The 20,293-nt window shown below is 40.1% G+C and overlaps 1 long non-coding RNA gene across 3 annotated transcripts in view; it reads left to right on the top strand.

Moving 5' to 3' along the window:
- LOC135447392 (uncharacterized) overlaps nucleotides 1–20,293 on the top strand; it is a 240,880-nt gene that overhangs the window by 139,481 nt on the left and 81,106 nt on the right. For 2 of the 3 annotated variants that reach the window (XR_010440090.1, XR_010440091.1), the window contains exon 2: nucleotides 14,392–14,501. This is a non-coding gene — a long non-coding RNA (uncharacterized LOC135447392). Of the gene's footprint in view, nucleotides 1–296; nucleotides 414–14,391; nucleotides 14,502–20,293 lie in introns of those variants that run through there. The other variant, XR_010440092.1, reaches the window with a different exon arrangement.

Below are 20,293 nucleotides of genomic sequence, written 5' to 3'. Positions count from 1 at the left end.
GCTCCAGACCTGCCACTCCGTAGCTGTGCTTAGGGCATGTAACATTTGCACTCAGTGTCCTTCAAGCCTTCAGCTTTTAAGGAACTGCTTTTTAATGCACAGTGTTATTTTGTATATTGTGGGGGGATAGGATGTAAGAATATAAAGGCAGTGCAGAAGGTAATCTCACCTCTGAGGAGTTGCAGCTGTACTAATCACCAAAGATTAGGAACAGGCCTGCCCTTAACAGGCCACAGCTGTGCCCAATAAAGATGAGTGCTACAAAAGAATGGGTTAGCTGGGTGAGGAGAGTTGGAGTTTGTTGGTTGTGCTGTGAAGAGAGATGGAGTCAGTACTGTGAGGAGGTATGAGAACTTTTGCAATATGATGACAACAGTATATGGTTCATGAGAAAAAGCAAGTTATCTTTCAATGTAAGTATAACAGGTTAATTTTCTCTAGTATGTTTAAATCCCTTTTGCACTGGGAAGCATTGTGTTGCTGGTACTCCAAGGAAATGCAGTTACAGTGAAGTAAAAAAAAAAGTTCACTTAAATTTTGTGTTGTATCTTTTTTTTGCTTTTGTCTCTATATGGCATGCTCCTAGAGAAGGAAATCGTTAGAAAATCCATGCAGAGCTTTGGAATGAGTCAAACTGCAAAATTTTCAGGTTAGGAAGTTCTGTACAAACCTTACTGGAGTTACTGACTGAAGTTTTGGAGGATAGCTTCATTACTATGACACTTGAATACAAATTAGCTGTGTCTTTAATGAAGCTGCTATCACCTGCCAGTTTCTATTGTGTTGAGTCTCTCCCCTCAGACTGTGTTGTTTTTCTGTCTTCTGAGTTCCTGAAGCCTGTTGCTATGTTAAGTACCTCCAGTAGATTGAGATACTTAATTGAGATTTCTCAGGGTGGGGTTTTTTTGGAGTTATTGTAGTTAGCTCTTTCTGTTTTTCTTGTCAGTCACTTGGATAATTTTACTGAGGTGACCTTGGTAAGATTTCCAGCTGTGGAACAGCAATTAAAAAAAGCAATAATCACTTCCAGGGCCATTTAAATTCACAGTGTTGCTTTTTGGCTTGCAGAGAGTCTGCATAAGATTGGTGTAAGGAATGTAAAATGTTTTGTGAAGCAAAAAAATCCTGGGTTTTAGCCAGTGGGACATGTCTGATTTTCTGGGGATGAACTTAGAACTCATCAGAGATTTATAAGTGTTTCATTTTTTGACAAATCCTCACAAATTAAGCACTGAAGAATAGCAAAAACTCTTAGGAAATGTGTTTGTGACATCAATAATTTACCACATGTATAGAATTATTATATCACCTTTTTTGTTTGTTTTGTTTGAAGGAAGTTATTTTTATTTCTTCTGCACAAAAACATCTAAAGATAGAAAAAAGTGGTCCTACTTCAAACAATTAAACAAGTGGATCCCTCTGAGGAAAGCCTATGGCGATCTTACAACCCCTTCATCTTTTCAATAACTGGGATAGCTGCATTTAGCAGCAGAACCTGATCTTCATGATTCTTATATCCTGTCATGTAAGTGATCAATGGGGACCTAGGTCCCTGAACATGTGTTCTGTAGTTCTTAAGCCTCAGATCCCATTATGGGATTCATGCAGCTGTGATTCCCAGGCTGTTTTAAAGTGAAACTGTTTGGGTTGTTTGTTTTACTTTTCTGATAGTATTTGGGTTTGGGTGGCTTTAGACATTTTTAGATGTGTTTAATTTTGAAGACAATTCAAATAGTGTAACAGACAATGAAGGGAAACATGAGATAATAACAATTGACCATCCAAGGTTGATTGAACACACAGCAATTGAACTTTTCCTCAACAAATTGTAATAAATCAAATTATGAACAAATTTACAGTCTGGTATAGAGAACATTTAAGCTGTTCTGATCTAATTAATGTTTGCTATTTCTTTATGCTGGGATTTGGTCTATTTTGCATCAATCCATTTTCTGGTCCGTTACCAGCTTTTCCAGACAGAGGAGAAAACAATGTCATGCTGAGCTGGCAGAGCTGTGATTGTGGCTAGTTGAACGCTTTGCCAGCTGGAATTGTGCTGTGACAATGAAACAGAAAATTTCTGTCAAGGCACAGGTCTGCCACTATTCAGGGAGAGACTAGAAGTTCATGTTGGAGAAATCCCTGTTGATAAAGGGAGCAAGTTTGAGGAGTGAGGATGTTCAGCAACAGAATTTATGGAACTAAAAGAAAAGATTCTGCATGTGAAAAATCTCTCAGATCAAGTTGTAGGGGATTTTTTTTTCTGTTTTATTCTTTTGCGATACCATTTCTTGGTTCAGTGAGTGAAATTGTGTTACTCAGGGGGACAGATTTTATGAGTTCCTGATCTCTATAGACTTAAAACACAAAGATGTGTTTCGTCTCTCAGCTTTGTAAGCAGAATGCTGCTACACTCATTTCCATAGGAGAGGTGTTAGCATTGCCTAATGCCCCTAGGGTGAGAGATGCCCAGTCACTCTTTTGACATCTTCTCTCTAGCCCAAAGAAAGGAAAGTAGAGCTGTAGTTCTAGTGCTTTACTCTTTTCTGTGGGAATTGGTAATAGAGACCATTCAATGCTTTTAAATTGCTTTAAAAAGCAATCAGGAAGTACTAGAACAATTTTCTTCTTTGTCTTCCCACATTTAAAACCTCGTAGAGGGAGACTTGGAGCTATAGCTTGATGATTTATATCAAAGCTTTCCCTAAATTAAGAGAAATTAGAATTAGAGAGAAGGTTGGTATGGCCTGGTAGAGACTGGTCATTTTGAGAATGAGAGTGATTGAGGTAATGAACCCTTTGTGTATTATAAATTCAGCAAGAACAGCATTTTGCCCCTTTAATAGCATTTTTGCTGCTTTGTTTCTCATCTCTGGCCAGAACTCAAAACAGAAAAAGGACTGTGAAGGTGAATAAAGCTGATTGAAACCAATTTTTCCTAGCTTTGTGAAAATGTTAATAAGCTCAGGTTGCATTTAATTGGCAGTTTGGACCAAGTTTCTTTAGAACATATTTAATTCTTCCTAATTAATGTGTAGTCCTTGTTTGAGTGGATTATCATTGAGGAGGAGCTGTACTTGCTGATTTCCTTTGAGGTGGTGTCATGGTACAATTGATACCTTGTCCCTTCACCAAATAGTTTTTTTGGAAGGAAGAGGATGAGTTTCATCTTCTAGCAAAGGTGGTGTGCTTTTTTCCTATGTGTTTAGATAAATAAAACATGGTGTATCAATGAGGCAGGAAAAAAGAAAGTCTCTTCTTCTATGAGGTAATTTGGAAGCAAGAGTAAAATGTAGGAAAACTCTTGCAAAACAGCTGCACTAAGATTAGATCTGCAAATATAGAAACCTCTCCCACCTACAGAATTTTTTTCCTTCCAAATCTTTTGTGATGAATGCCTCTATGTGGAGTAGGACTGTTCACACTTTGGACTCTAAAAGGTGTGATTTACAAAACAGGCTGCCTTAATTTTTGCATGAATTTCCCTCATTTTATGCACCATGAAAAGAAAAAATCAGCACACACCTGTTTATAGAAATCTTTGTTTGTCAGACAGTCCTGGGCATTTCTGCAACCCCATCCTGTCTGCCCATCTGCACAAATAGATTGCTAGAATACGGTTGTTAGCCGGAAATTGCAAAAGCAGGTTTTTGCGTGTGATTAGTGGTGTGCACTTGAACATGGGGCAGCAGAAAATGATACATTTTTAAGGGTGTGTTTGGAATTTGTTACAGTTTTACCTGGAAACTCCTTGTTAATACATTCTGTAAGTAAATTTTTGTTTGGGGGGCTCTAGTTCACTGATGAAAATGTAGGACCCTCTGAAGAAAAAATAAATCTAACCTTTGAAGTTGAGAAAAGATGCCTTTCAACAACTTAGATTTTAGACACTGAGCACTGGATTAAATGATCATAGTCTTCGTTGTAAGGAGAAATATTTGAGAAACATGGAGGTAGAAATCTGCTGAGATGGAATTTTGCATCTTCTACTTCAGTGACAGAGTTTGCTTCCAGAGTCTTGAGTCTGTTGATTATAAATACCTGGGGTAGTTCTGCTACAACCTCCTTAAGAGTATATGTGTCTTTACTTCTCCTCCATGAACTAAGTATACAAATTTTCAAAATTTGGGGTTGTCCTGAAATGATGATTAAAATATGGTATCTACTGAAAAAAGGAAATAATAGACTTTTCCCTCACAGTCACAGTTTTGTTTTGTTTTCTTTGAGGTGTTTGACTGTTTGATTTTTCTTTAACTAGCAATTCTTACTACTTTCTTTGTGTTATGTCCAGCAAATAGAAAAGCTTTCCTGAGTAGCTTTGCTTTTCTTTTCTAGTTAATACTAGCTGATGAAAACTCAGCTGTGTTTTGTTTTATTATACTTTTATGCCACTTGTGGCTCTATACAGTGAGAATTTTGCTTTTCTAATGCAGGAACTGAGCTTTCTTTCCCCTTGCTCATGCCTGAACTCTGATGACCCTGTCGGAAAACCTTTTCTGCTCTTTACTTACCTCCTCTGTTTTTTCAGTGTAAGCAAAAAGAATTGCTTCCATATTACTAATCTGGCAGATATTCAGAGGTAGTTCTTTGGTTTTATTTTGTTTTGTTGATTTTTTTTTTTTGTCTATGTAGTGTCTAGTTTATAAACACCTGAAAAACCCAAGCCCAGGAAAGCATGGCATACCTGACTTGTTAATGCCTTATTGTTTCCTTGTTAGTTTACTGTTGCTTTGATTCTGTTGACAGAAGTCAAGAGGTTCTCATCCTCATGCTCCTTTTCATGGCAGTGTGATCACGTTCCACGGTTCTTGTTTATGGTTCTGTATCTCACTTTTCCATTATGGCTGAGAAGGAGACATGATTTGGCAGGCAATGCAGTATAACAGTACCTATGAAAAAAAAAATGCTCAACTCCTTCATCTATCCTGTATCTCCAGCATGACCCTTGGCAAACCAATTATGCCTTTTCTAGTTTTAGGAAGCATCTTGCATAGATTTTTTTGGTCAATTTGTGATCTCCACCTTGGTATATTTATTCAGAGTCAGTGATCTTACAGGTCTTTTCAAACCTAAATGATTCCACGACTTAAAAATGTACCCTTGGCAGCATGCAATGGTTGCACCAATGTTAGAGAACCATAGAGGGAATCCTAATGTAGATAAGGCCTTTACTACTTCCATTTCAGTTTCTTCAGCGCAAATTAAAACATTTTAAATTATTAACAAATGAATGTATTTTCCCTTTAATATGTCTTCTGCTCACCACTTATGGATACAGAAAATTGGGGTAGTTAAACTTTTGGTGTGTTGCTACAAATGTTGCTTCTGCTTACAATGAGATTTTGAGGGTGAATTTTTTTTGTGGTTGTTATTATGATCTTTGGCATTTCTTTGCTTTGGTCTTCTCTGCATCCTCTGGTGTTACTGCATGAGTACTGCTCAGAGTGTGCTGAAATAGGAATTCCCACTGCATGGAAAATCTGTTAGTTTGATTTCAAGGACAAACTTTCTTAGCAGGCAGAAAAATATCCTTTGAGAACAGAAGACCCGAAATGGTACCTAGAGAAAAGAAAAGATGTTGGTTTCCTTTATTTCCCAAGGATTTTTAGAGCTGTTCAGAGCAGCCTGCCAGAGAGCAGAGCAGCCTAGAGAGACTGATCCTTGCAGTTTCCGAAGAGCTTGCTGAGATGCACTAGGCATCCTCCCACTAACTCTTCTTCCAACAACAGGGGAAGCCTGATTTAGTTCTATAAATATGGAAGATCTTGCAGTATCTGGCTCAGTCTTTTTGGGGGAGTCTGTCAAGCTGCAGTGCTAGCAGGGAGCAGACTGCCAGTTTTGAAGAAATTGCTGTACTGAATATTTTCTGTAGTGTGTGACCATATGAAAGCATGTGCTGTAAGTGGTGCAGGGTCTTAGACTTGGAATCCTAATGTGCAGTCAGAGAAAAGGAGAGGTGCTTCTTTCTTAACCACAGAGAGTACCATTGCCTTTACATTTTACTCACCAGTCCCCTGCAAATTCTGGTGCCAACCTGGGGGACTTCAGAGGCTGGTGTTTGGACTCTATCTTCATCCAAACTGTAATTGCAAAAATACTGCAGGAGTGTGAGGAATATCTTCTGTTCATCAAGTGCACTGTTTGCAGTGTACATCAAAGAAGAGTGTTAGTGAGAGAGAGTCTTTTCAGGCATTTTTGCCCATCTCCCCATTTTTTTGAAGGATTGGGCCTCTGGTTAAATAAATTTGATCCTTCTGTAGAAGGAAAGATTGAAGACCTGGGAAGCCCCAACCACAATGGATAGTGTGTGACACTTTCATCCTTCTAGCCTATAGCTTTGTGATGTGACTGTCTTTAATAACAGTCCTTCAGAGACTCATAACCCTTTGTGTGATTGACTGTGATTATCCTGCATGGCACCTGTGCACAATATTAATTAAGACCTGAAAAGACAGTGCCCCGAAGCTGAAAAATTCCCTTTGACAAAAGGTAGTGCAATGAAAACCAGCAAACCCCCACATGCAGTGATTAGAAAGTTCTTCCAGAGTTGGTTTATGACTTTTTCTCCCAAGAGCTGGAAGGAATTTGGCATCTTAAAGATAAACTTACAGGTTCAATTGCCTGATTAGATGTACAATCATGCATTTTTGTCCACTTGAATTAAATGTGCCTAAGGGACTGGGTTTATTTTCTGCATCCGTTCAAGCATACGATAGAAATAAACAGCATGGTCCCAAACATAGCCTGCTAGCTATTAATCTACTAAGTACCCTATTAGTACCTGTCACTTTGGATTAGCAGAAAGTTTTTTATGTTCATCATGTATTTAAGTATACTGACTTTTGGATGGATTAAATCTTTCTTATTCAACTAATTCCCCAAAAGCATCCATCTGGAGAACTTTATGCCTTAGAAGTCTATTTCTCAGCTGTAAGTCCAATAAGATGGCTTTATCATCCCAGAGAGTCACTCAGGATGAGGTAATGGGAATAATAATTGGTTTATTCAGTTTTAAGTTTTTCCTGCTAGAAATCAGCTCATACTAAATCAAAGACAGATATTTCGTTTCTGTCAGGCATTTAAATTGTTCAGTGATTGATTAAATGTCAGGCAACCTAATAATTAGTGTATCTGAGAATCATTTAGAATGTAAACTCCCTGGGTGGGGATTTTTCTTCTTCCTTCTTTCTGTATAATCACCATTTCAAGTCTCACAGTGCATGATTTGAACTCCTTAACTGCTGTCATAAAAGAAATAATAATGTCTGCACAACTCCCCAAACTAATACCATATTCTCTAGTGATAATCTAATCACTGCATCTCTGAGGCACATCAATGTGCTATTCTGGAATGGAGCTTAAAAGGCAGAACTTGGAGGTTTATGTCATTATTTTTTCTACCCCTTTAGTCTGTTGTGCATATGAAGTAACTCTTGCCAGGGCTCTGTTTGAGGTCATTGATTGAACCATGTTACTCTCACCAACATATTTTAGTTATCAAGGTCAGTCATTGTTTTAACCGAGAGGCGTGGAGCGTAGATAGCAGACATAAAATAAATGCTGCAGGCTTTATGGCACTGTCAAACAATTTCCTCCTCGCAGAGAAAGCTGGAACAACAGACCTGCAGGTTCACTCCCTGCTTTCACACAAACAACAGAGGCAAAGTGGACTGTGCGAGCGAGGACAAGACAGCTGCTGTGCCGTGCTGCACTCTGCAAAAGGAAAATGGGGAATCTCGTGGCCTGTTTATTTAGCTCTTGGTCTCTCTGCTGTGTCTGAAGCTGTTGGAATGGATTTTGATAGTGTTTCTGTTAGTGGTCTCAGTAAGAAATATCCACCAATCGATTTTCTTTGATCGGCATCAAAGAGCCATTTCATCACGTTTTCTCACAAAAACCTCTGTAATTCTGGGGAGCCAGAACCTCCACAGAAAAGTGAAGTTTTACTGGAAAGTGTTGATTTCTTAAGTTTGAAGCGTCTGGCAGTCACTGAAATGTTGGTGAATCAAAAGCAATTCATTGAGGATTTGGGGCCTTTGACAAAGAATATTTTTCTGAACAATAATCAATACGGGGAAGAAATTGTGGACACCTTCCTCCCTGTCCAATATTATTTTAGTTTCTCAATAGAAATCCTGGTGTTTGTTTTGTGATAGGAATTAGAGGGAACCAGAAAATCCATTTTGCTAATCAATTTGAAGTTCCTAGGGAGCTTCTACCTTCCTCAAGTTTTCTTGAGTTTTAGGCTTTGAGTAAATGCAATAGAAACAGTATTTGTGGAAAATAGTTTCCAGAGAATCAGCAGCCATGATTTTTGACCAGTTAAAGTTATACTACCAGATCCCATGGTGGGATGAGAGACTTGCCCTGGACATGGTGCTGGGTCTGTGTTCTACTCTGATGTGTTGAAGTCTGAAATACAGTCTCTGTTGGCACTTTGCAGATGCTGTGTAATTCCAGCAAAGCAAGGTTCCTTCCCTGTGAGTCCTTTGGCCAGCAATAAACCCTCGCTTCTGACAGACTCCTATGATTGCATTCTCCAAATTAGTTGTAACACCTAATCTAATTTAATTAAGGGATTAAATTTTGTCAGTAACTTGAAGGCTTAGGAAACTGAATAGTAACAATAATAAAAAAATCCTGGCATTTTCAGATTTCCTTCTCAATATCCCCATGGATTGTTTTGTTGCTACTTATGTGCTTGCTATGCCTGCATTAATGGTATGCTTTGAGTTGCAATCTTAAGGGTGTTCTGAATTTCTGTGTATCAAACAGGCCTTTTCCCTCCTACTTGATGAATACAGTTTTCTGTCATTTACCCATTCTAGTCAAGATGCTGTACAAACATGCAAATTCTGTGTTTTGGGGATAGCTTGATACATGTGTTTCCTCAGCCTCCAGCAAACTAAGTTTTCAGCCAATCTGAAAGTTAATCGCACCCACTAAAACACAACAAGTACAATGTATTCCTCCCTAGGTAGTCTAAATTTCTGCCACCTTGCTCATCTTTTTGTTAGGGTAGTACATGGTTTCATAGTTGCTTAGCACAAATGCTCAGTTTACTATTTAGATTTTACAGAGAAGAATAATGTATTAGAACATTAGACCATCCTTTCTTAGATTTGTGCACCACATACTTTTCATCTCCTGTCACTGCTTATATCCCATTTTTCTTTCTGTGTGCTGTTTTTACAGGTTACTTGGAAATTGTGAACTTGTGGTAGAGACCAAGGCTGGGAGTTTGAAAGTTACTTAGGGACAAAAACAGCCCAGTGAATGGTGGACTGGGTCAGAGATCAAGGATGTGTCCTTCTCTAATGCTTTCTTTCCTCTGTAGTTTACAAGCTGCATGCATATGGCTCTACACTCTAATGTATTTATGGAATGTCTAGTACCAGAGATAAAATATGTAGAAGACTTTGGAATGGGACAGTTTGTTCAGTTCATCTTGTGGTTTCAGAGGTTCCAGTCTGAATGTACAAATATCTAGGCTCACATCTAGTATAAGCTTTGGCTTGTATTTCAAGATCAGTCCTGAATATGCATCAGGAGTGATGTCCAATGAGGGATATAAGTGCCTTAAAAGTCTACATGGCATTTGGAATGGATTTCAGAACCATGAGCAAAGCTCCTGGGTTGCCAGAAGAGAAGTAACTTGGTGGCATGTTTTTTTGTTATTTATATGATGTTCTGGTGCATGAGCAATTATCTTGGGGGCAGCAACTTAATCCTGTGCCTCCCTGTGCTGTCTGGGACCACTCTGAGAGTCTGCAACAGCACAGCTTCACCTGCCAGGGAAACGGTTTGGGCAGAAGGGGTAGGCAGCAACCAACCTGAAGCATGTCCTCAGGAGGAGGCTCCAGTCAACTAGGTAATTTTATTCCAAACTGAGTTACATAATTAGGTAACTGTGCTGAGTCCTTGTTCATGGTGTCAAAGTTCTTTCTTTGATGCAGTTCCAGGTGAGGTCTCAAATCTTCTGCTCCTCATATGTTGTGATCAGCTCTAATCTGTCAAGGACTGCACCCTCACCATTTCTACTTTTATGGTCTGCTCCAGAACGGAATTTCATGAAGTTTTAAATTTTCTTTATAGCACCCTCCTTTTACTCAGGCCTGCAGATCCAACTCTGTAGAAAGCTGCAGAAACACCTTTAAGAGTTTTCTATGTCTGGTTGCTCAAGGAAGGGCAGGAGGAATGTTCCCAGCACATGTGTTAGCACAATTCATTTCTCCCCAGCATCAGCTGTATAATCTGGATATAACCCAATTAATCTTCCCTGATCAGGCACTTCCTATTCTGTTTTTTGATTAAAGCTCTAAAATATTATTATCTATCTGATCCTTTATTCAGTCCCAAAACAGCTTGGAAAAGAGATTTCATGTGGGTCTTGTCAGAGTTGCCATGGCTTTGGGTTGTTTGAGAGCTCACAGAGATTCCCATAGAGGAGAAATGGACTTAACTGGACTACTGGCATCAGTGAGATATTTGTTTGTTTGAAGGATTCATTTACAAATGCTTCAGGGACTGCCCTGGAAGCTGTTCTAATCAAAACAAGATTGACAGGCATGAGAAACTTGTGGCAAATTTGAATGTGAGAACATGCGATACTCTCTTTGCACATCAGTTGTGGTTATGGTTCTTGCTGTCACACAGCTTGAGGTATTTTTTTGTCTTAATTCCGCCAGCATTGCGTGTTTAAATTTCAGCAGGGCAAATGGATTATGATTTCTGCAACAGTATGGAGGGGAATATCTGGACTTGAGAGTAAAGTGATTTGATTTGTTGAGAGATGTCTCTACCCAAATAAAGGTGCAAATGAGAACATATGCCAAAGTCAGCAGTACAGATTTTATTTAACAATAAAATGTGTGAGAGAGAAATAGAAAGAAATAGGAAATGGGAGGGGGAGAGAGAAACAGAGAGACAGAGATAAAGCAGAAGGTATTCACCACCCACAGATCCATTGGCATCCTGTTGGTCCTTCTTCACCCTGGGCTTCTCAGTGGTGGAGATTCTGAGGTTGCGAAGAACTTTTTACTATTTATACCTTTCAGCAAACAAGAGAGTTAAGGAAGCATGTTTCTCTTATTTTATTGGTGAAATTATTCTCTTGCTTCTAATGCTAAATAGTCCCATCCTCAGTCTTTCTGTTCTTTTGAGTCGCTGGGTTTCTGTGAGTTGGTGGGTTGTGAGCAATCTTCCACTGCTGGAATTGCCTTCAATTCCATTGGAGCTGGCCTCAGCATGGTAGCTGAGGTGCCTTTCCTTGTGGGCTCTTTGCAGTGATTCATTCCTCTTCCCCTAGCCTTGGGTAGCACTCTTATTCAGACCAGGCAGATGGGGGGGTTCTGGTGGTAGATGATGCCATCTGTCCCATGACTTGGGTGCCTTGTTTGACTGCTGGTGGCCCCTGCACACAATTTGCCACAATGGGAACCCTTGTCTGGATGCATTGCCTGGGATGTGCCAGCCAGACCAAGCCAGGCCTCAAGCCAGGCCTCCCTGCCCTCCATTCTGTTCTTGTCTCACAACAAAACCCTTCTGTGATCCTAAGTGATCCTAACAGCATCTGAGACAGGCAATTGTAAATTCCTTACAGATGGCAGAGAACTAGGGAAGGTGTGTATCCTGTTGGATCTGGTCAGAGATCTCTGCCATGGGTAGAGGAAGGGAAAGAATGTGGCAAGGGTTGACAGAGAACACAGAACCATAAGTCTTTGTTTTGTGGATATGTTGATTATTCATATGGGGTTCATTGTTTGGTTGTTTTTTCCTCAGTTGCAAAGTGGCTATCCTGGGTTAAAACTGTGGTGGAAAGTATGAAAAGTTTACAGGAAGGAGAGATGTTTGTGCTTCCATTTCAAGTTCACCTGCTGCCTGCATATTAACACAATGTAGGCAAGCAACGCCGAGCCAGGCTGATACTATTATAATAAAATATATTTCAGCTTGTGTTCCTTTCAGTCTGGTCACTGGAAAGTTCCAAGCCCATTTTTCTTCCTTGTTAATATAAATCACTAAATAAAAACCACACTGTACCAGTATGTAGCAACAGGAACAACAATCTCACTCCAGCAAGGCCTGATCTTTCCTTGCAGCAAAAGCAATGAATTTGTATCAGAACTGCAAATATTTGATAGCTGTAATAGCTATACTGAAGGAATTGACTACAGTAATAATGTTTTGTTCTTTGTGCTCAGTTTTTCTAAAGCAAAAGAAAATGAGAATACCAGGCACTACAAACACACACCCCGCTCTCCCCTCACTCCAAAATGAAAAAAAAAAAATAATAATAGAAAAGAGGAAAAGAAAAGTCTAGGGCAAACAAAGACAGAAAAGATTATTTATTAGAAAACTCTGACAAACACCAAAGGAGAATGATGAAAGCCAATTGAAAGTTTCCCTGTATAATATGCTAAAAAATATAGCATAGAGAAGCAGGTAGGCAGCAAAACCTATGCTGTCTTGAGACTGACTTGTCTTAGGTCAGCCAGAGAGGGATTACACCAGGCACTTTGTACCACAGTGATGGAGCTTACTCTTGTACCACAGCCTGCCCAGGCAGCAATGTCCTCTGTCTTGAGTAGCTGGAGGAGTTTTATACAAGGCACCTCTCAATCTAGCTGTAGATACATATTTGTGAAAATCCAGGCCAAATTAACTCAGTGTCTTTGTTATAAGGTTAAAAAGCCTTTCAAAGTCTGCAACATCCAGGTGCTTTTTGGCTGCATCCAGCAGATGTGGACGGGAAGGTGCTTTTCCTCTCATTCAAACATATTTGCTAATTAATTGTAAGACCAGACCATAAGAACAGAGTCAGACCATGATAAGGAAAAACTAAATCATTAGCTGTTTTCTCTGATGCTCCAGAACCTGGAGTGTCATCTTAATAACTAACAACTGAAGTGTCCTTTAGCTGTGAGATTTCACATTATTTTGAAGAGTTTTTTGTTGTGGTTTAACCCTAACTGGCAACCAAACTCCACACATCTGCTTGCACACTGCCTCCTACTCCAGTGGGATGAGGGAGAGAATCAGAAGAGAAAAAGTGAGAAAACCTGTGGGTTGAGATAAAGGTGGTTTAGTAGGTAAAGCAAAAGCTGCACACACAAAGCAAGGAATTCATTCACCTCTTCCCATGGGCAGGGAGGTGTTCAGCCATCTCCAGGAAAGTATGGTGCCATTACATGTCACAGTTATGTGGGAAGGAGAGCACCAGCACTCCAAATGTCCTTTGCTCCTACCAGTTTATGTGCTGAGCATGATGCCATATGGGATGAACTATCCCTTGGGTCAGCTGGGATCAGCTGTGCTGGCTGTGCTCCCCTCCCAGCTCCTGGTGCAGCCCCAGCCTCCCCGCTGGTGGGGTGGGGTGAGAGGCAGCAGAGGCCTCGATGCTGTGCAAGAGCTGCTCAGCAGCGACCAAAATATCACTGAATTATTGACAGTTTCCAGCACAAATCCCAAACACGGCCCCACAACAAATATTGCGAAGAAATTAGCCCTAGCCCAGCCAAAACCAGAGGCCATTTCCATTGTATCATTTAGAAAAAAAAAACTAGGAAATCCCTTTTAATGATGTTTTTTTGAAAAAATTACAATACAATATAGTAGCTCAGGTAAACAGGAAACAACTGCTGAGTCAAGAGATTTTTACTCCAGTTAGGTACTGACTTAATTTAGTTTTTCCCTTGGTCACACAAACTTAACAAACATAAGAAACCTGTGGACATTGTAGCACAGGAAAAAATTAGCAGCAAATCACCATAAAATTTGTACTAGAATTATGTACAATTTTGTATTTTAGCACAATCTTCTACTGTGTGGTCTGGTCTTGACTGGGAGTTTTGGGATTCTAACTCAATCCTAATGTGTGATAATAGCAATATATGCCTTTCTGAGGCAGGAGTGACATTTTTAATTTTCCACGTGGATATATCAAATTATAGTCTAAAGGAACAGGTGCATTTCATTTCTTAAATATATTTTCCAGCAGAAGATGGAGTTCTACTGTCATTGGATGTACTTAAAAACCCTAATGTTTGTTTTAAAGATTTTTTTGGGGGATTTTTAAGGAAGGCAACAAATTATTGTTCCAAATGTTAATAGGTTGTTCCTGTGAAGTACAAGACATTTCCACTTCAGTAAACAAAGTCATAACAATGAATTTAAGCATTTGTTTACTCTAAAACAATCTTTGCCGTTTAGACTGTTTTGAATTAACAGAAGTACCTCTAAATGTTTTACAGAAAACTTTCATAAACTTTTTTCTCCTATCCTTTTTTAAGTTTATTAAAAAGAAAAATTTTCATGTTAAAAAGTAACATTTTTAACGATACTTATTTTAACTGGAAGTCTTTTGATAACAATTCCCATTGCAATCAACAGGAAAGTTCCCTGGCAGAATGCACCTCTCAATCAATGTTGGACAGAAGCATGCCCACCTTTGAAGCTGTAAACATCCAGGAAGTCCATCCAGAAGAAACATATTTTTTCAGGTAGGCACATGGCAAGATCCTCATTGTTATTGTAAAAAACAAATGCCCATCTTTTTTTTTTCTGATTTTAGCTCATTTGACTTTTGAATGGTAGCAAGTAGCATCTCAGTCTGCAGAGAATTAAAACCATACAGTCCTTAATGATGCTTTAGGCTCCCAAATAAAAATGTTCAGTTCTAGGAAGAGAACTACTGACTAAATGGCAAAACAGACACATTTAGCATAAAGGACCATGTAGAAAATGAACCTTTCCATTTAGACTTGTCATCATCAATGCTCCTATAAGCAATAGAGATATTCCTATCTAATCTTCCAAGATCTATATTTGTCACATGCATATTGCTGTTAGTACTTTGGTAATTTTGTGCTCTGTATGCTTATTCACATTAGTGGTCTCTCTAGTGCTCACATGATTCCCATTTTAATATTGATTTCTGGGAATCTAAGTCATGGTTCAATTACCAAGACTGCATCTGGTAGCGTCAAAATGCCAGGAATGAAGACTTCACAGAACTCATTAAATGTTTGCATGGCTGAAAGAGTATGAACCAAACGTGTTTTGCAAAGAGAATTGTTTGGGTTTTCCCATTAAGGTTCTTAGGAACAATTTATTCTCTTCCAAGAATCCTCCCTGATGAGGACAGGGGGAAAATATAACAGCTCAGAAGGGACTATATTCTAGTTCTTGGTAGTCTGACTGTCTTGTGTCCAAGGTTTCTTCCCAGAGAACCATTTTCCATTTTGCATTCGCTCATCTCCCTTAATGAGTGAATTGATTCTGAAATTCAGAGTAACTTCAACAGGACTCAGTGCATCAATGCTGGCCATTTTTGAAACTTCCCCCTCACACCATCGGATAACATTCAGCTTCCTCAATGTGCCTCCCATTGCTGTGAGTCAAGAATGTACATGCAGAGAGTGACCTGGCTCAAAAGGGGCCGTGGAAAAACCTAACAGCATCACAGGCACTAAGAAATCACCATGGAGCTCCAAAACCAAGGACTCCAGCATGATTTTTTGTAGCCAAATTAGGCTACTTGGCTCTCATGACCAAATGTGCTCCCATTTCTTGTGGCATCCTTCTTTCATTCTGTGGTGTGAGCAGCAAGGGAATTCATTATTGTCTTACCACCCAGGAGCTCTTGCCACTGGGATTGCTCTTTCCTTTGGTCCTCTGGAATAGAGAGAAAAAGGACAGGATCTGAAAATGCTGCTATGTCCTGCTAATCTTTGGTACATATATAGGTGGGAGAAAAAAAATGAGGGGTTGATGTTTGTTTGTTTGTTTATTTGGCCTTTTTATGTGTTTGCATACTTGATTTTTTCTGGGGTAGCATTGTCAAAGGCTTAAAGTGACATTTGGGTTTATATTCACATTGAAAGCCACCAGGAGCTGACTGAGCATTTATTTTCTGCAGCTGTCTAAGAAAAAGGCAGCTTTTATAATTTTGTCTTAATTAAATGTGCTAAGTGTGATGCACTAGGTATAGCCTGTACCTCATTCACTTTTTCCATCAGTGCTCTGCAGCAGTGCCAGTTTCTCTGTGCATAGGGATGGGGAAGTTGAGGAAGAGTAGTGCAGACACTTCTTATCTCCTGCAGCCCAGGACAAGAGGTGAGGCAGCCCAGACTGTACATCTGCATGGCACCAACCCAGGGCCCAGCTTGCTGAGGTGTGCATGCAGCACAGCTTGGGCAAGAAACTGGAACAGATGTCCTGGGATGCAGATTAATGAGATACAAGGCTCTGGTTGAGTCAAGGCACAATTTTTCATCCCAGTGACTCTGGGGACTTGAATGCACCTTCAGGCGCCAGACACTGGTGTCCTTTACATCCTCAGGTTTTATAGGGGGCAAAGAAGTTCCCATATGTGCAAAATTACAGAGAGCTTACACAGGCCCCAAAGTCTTCTTCTCTGATTGGTACCAGAGAGGCTTAATACTCAGGGCTTTTGGCCTCCTCTGACTTCAGTTTGTGCTTGTTTTTCTTAAGATTTTTAGGCCACTGACGTGACCAGAATTAGCTGCAGGGTAGAAAAACACTAACAATTCATATTTTATAAATTGCAGTTTCCTTATGATGTGGAGAATCTTACAGTGCAATGAAATACCTCCCTTATTGGTCTACTAGTCATTAAATAATTCCTCCAACTCAGTTTATGCCTTTCTGTTGCCAGCTTTGAGAGTTATACTGCTTTCTCGGTTAAATCATCGGCTCCTAATGATCCAACTGAATTTTTATGTCCAACCTATCCCCCAGGAGACTTTTATATACACTGCAATGATACTGGTTTGCCTGGGCCCTGGCAGTTAAGTGTTCTAGCACCTTCTTTTACAGCCTTTGATACATTTCTTGAGAAAGTGAGCACTTAGACTATTTATGAGAAATCAGAATGGCAGTTGTGCTAAGACTGCAGACACAAAGCACATGCTGAGCTCTATTTAGATGCTCCAAGCTTTGCCTGAAATGAGAATTCTCCCCTGTACTGACCATTTGTTTTGTCATTGCCATTGCTGCCTTGGTTACTGCAGTCAGCATGAGTGAAGGCACTGGGAGTTTGGCACTGGAGAGGTCTCAGCAGGAGGGAGCCTGGAGGGTTTCTGATCATGCACCTTCATCTCTCTTTGGGCTATCTCACACAATCTACCTGTTGTACTTGATGCTGCTTTAAGTAAGTGAAAACTACAAAGCAAGTGTTTTAGGCAGTTTAATTTTTGAAGATCATGACATTTCTGGACTATCAGAAACAGAAATGCAAACATAAATAGAAAAAAATATTCCCACATGATTTGAATATTTTCAGAACAAAAGATTATGGCATTGAGTTTCAAAATATTTTTATTTCATCTCAAGGTTTAATTTGTTTAGTTTTTAATTTAAAAAGCAAACAAGGCAATTTTGGGATGAAGCTCAATATTTTCTTACTTTTTACATTAACTTTTGAGGAGAAATATTTTTAGTGCAAAACTAATGGGTTTTTTTAGGATCAGCATCTTTGTGCACTTGCTCTCACATACCAACACTTTCAGAGGTTTCCAGTCCAGTTATTCAACCAAAAAAATCAATTACTAGCTGAGCCCTTGCTAGGAGGCAAACTAGTGGAGGTGCGGGCAGCTTTCACAGCTTTGCTTGTTGCCTTCTCTTCTTGCTCAGATTCTGGCTTCCACCTCAGGGCCAGGTACCTGTTGTGGGAGGCACTGCTGGGTATCTCCTCTTTCTGGCAGGGAGACCATCCTTCTGCATCTGCTGCATTGCTTATCAGGTTTTCTTCTCCCCCTTGTTCCCTCTGACATTAAACTCAGGTTGTGCATTCATCTCCCCGGCCACGAAGCATCCAAGGATAAGACACCTACATGCCCTGCTTGCAAGGTGCCACTGCAGCTGCTCTGGGGCAGGTGACCCAAATAGATCTTACCTCTTTGCCTGTGGAGGGCTGGTAGCAAGTAGCTGAGAACTGAGATCCAGTCAGGCAGCTGAGCTCTGCTGGGTTGGATGCCCCTGTGCTGCTTATAATGGAGTTGGGACAATGGCATTTCTTCCTGCTGTGACCTGGTGAACTGGCTTTTTTACTTTTTGTTTTTCAGTTTTACACCAAGACTCCAAATCCTGGATTCAGCTGGAAACATTTTCCTGCAATCCAGGGTTATATATTTGTACACTGTAGTCCAAAACAGGAAGATAATGTTGTGCCTATTTTTGATTTCAGATATCTCTGTTTCATTGGGGGGGTGGAGGGGGATATATTATGCTAAAAGTATTTTGTTGGGCTTTTTTGAAATTTTTACTTACAATCATTGACACTGCTTGCTTCTTCTGAATGTTTCTTCCTTCAGAGCATTGAGATCATTGTATGAGACAAATCTCTCTTTTGGAGCCTGAATTCCTGTGCAGTAATGCAATTAAGTGTGCCCATAATTTTGAACATACTGGGGTGGTACAGAATAAGGCATTAGCCGAAGAAGATGACAGAGTTTGAGGGAGACATGTTTTGTTTTAGGACAAGAATGTGTGTGCTGTGTGCATGCAAACCAGTAGTAATTGGTGTTCTCTGCAGGCAGCAGGATTGAGATTTCTCTGAATAATTTAAATTTCTTTTTAAAACTCGTTATTTTCCCTTTCCTTGTCTTATAGTCTGCTGTCTTCATTTAGTTGGTAGAGTTCCTTGGTGCTTTGAGAAATGCTGTGTAACTAATAAGCTAATGATTCCTATTCATCAATTCTTGTTCATGCTGTTTGAGACCATTAGGCGGACACTGAGCCCCCTCCTACCCGTGTCAAATTGCTGTGTGATTTCTAAATAATGATTTTGTGTCATATAACTTAGGTTAACAGAAACTCCTGGACTGAAAACATGATCCTAATACTTTGGTATTGTAAACACATGGAATAAAAGACTGCCTTATGTAGTGCAGTTTCTCTCATACTGGATCTGCAGATTTTATATGATTTGCAGTCACCATATTACAAGATCTAGGAAGAGATTTGTACAGCATCAGTGTTATGCTAGTTCCCATTAGAATCAAAGGGAGTTTTTCTCCTGGCTGCAACTAAAGCACTGAACCACAGGGTTAGAGGCGCATCCTTCCAATTTCAGGTAGCTCAATCAAACCCCTTTGTACTCCTGTTTGTTTACTTATTAAGTGGATACCACCCGGGGTATGTGGAATCCCTCCCACCGGGGGAAAGAACAAAGCAAGTCAAGTTGATAATCTTCTGTCACTCTATGCTGTGGCATAGCAGTTTTCTGTTTATTGTCATGTTTTGGGTTTTGAAGTTATGCCACTGCAAAATGCCCTTTTAGATATATCACCACAGTTCATTAAGTAGAGACCCTAAGACATAATTTAATAACTCTAATCCAGAAACTGCCAGAGGAATCTATTCTGAGGCTTGCAGCTGTATTTCCCCACCTGGTCTGGAGTAAGATTTCAACCTGAGTATGTGCAGTAGGTTTCACTCTTCTGATTATTCAGATACCTGCAGGTAAATATTCAGGCCTAGTGAGGAGAGGAGAATTTGCCACACAGGGAAAAACCTGAAAAATAGTGTTTAAGCGCTTTTGGAAAATGTGGACCTTAAATTGTGGGCCCAGAAGGAGCATTTCTATGAGAAAGAGGCTGCTAAACTATGAATTCTTTAGCTTTAGCTTGAATTCTTTAGCTTTAGCTTGAAAATGCCTTAAGGTGACTCCTGCGCATGCAGTTTCATGCAGGAAGGTGGCAAGTAAGTTCTATTCCCTTCTGAAAATTATGAACCACACCATTTCTCAGAAGCACTGGTAGCATTTTGTTGCCACTGTGAGATCCAGCCCTCAGTAACTGGCCAGCTGTACTGTCATCCAGAAGGTGGAGGGGACAACATGGTGACACTGACTGCCTTCTCCAACTCAGACTAAAGGTGCTAAAACAGACCAGATTGGTTGCAAAAAGAAATAAATGTTTCTTGAAGCAAGCCATGATACCTTAACAGCTGCTGACCACATGGCAGTGTGTGTCTGTCTGCCCCTGCAAGGTCTGCACCATACAAAACCATCCTTGCTGAAATGATTAATCCAGAGCCTGGTACCACACGAGCAGATGTGGGCCTGCCTGCTCCCTGCCTTTCAGCAAACCTGGAGAAATACTGGAAACACAGACTGCTGTGAGATCAGAGGGTGACAGGTCTGTCCAAAGGTGTAGGCAGGATGAGGGAAGGCAAACCCCCCTTCTGAATGGCAGCAGGTCCCTGAGCCATACATGGGAGCAGTTTCCCAAAGATACAGGGCTTATCTTTGCCACAGATACAGGGCTCA

The sequence above is a fragment of the Zonotrichia leucophrys genome, chromosome 4, assembly GCF_028769735.1.
Source record: "Zonotrichia leucophrys gambelii isolate GWCS_2022_RI chromosome 4, RI_Zleu_2.0, whole genome shotgun sequence".
NCBI classification, from domain to species: domain Eukaryota; kingdom Metazoa; phylum Chordata; class Aves; order Passeriformes; family Passerellidae; genus Zonotrichia; species Zonotrichia leucophrys.
Note: the sequence above shows the minus strand (reverse complement) of the source record. Positions and strands in the feature narration are given on the sequence as shown.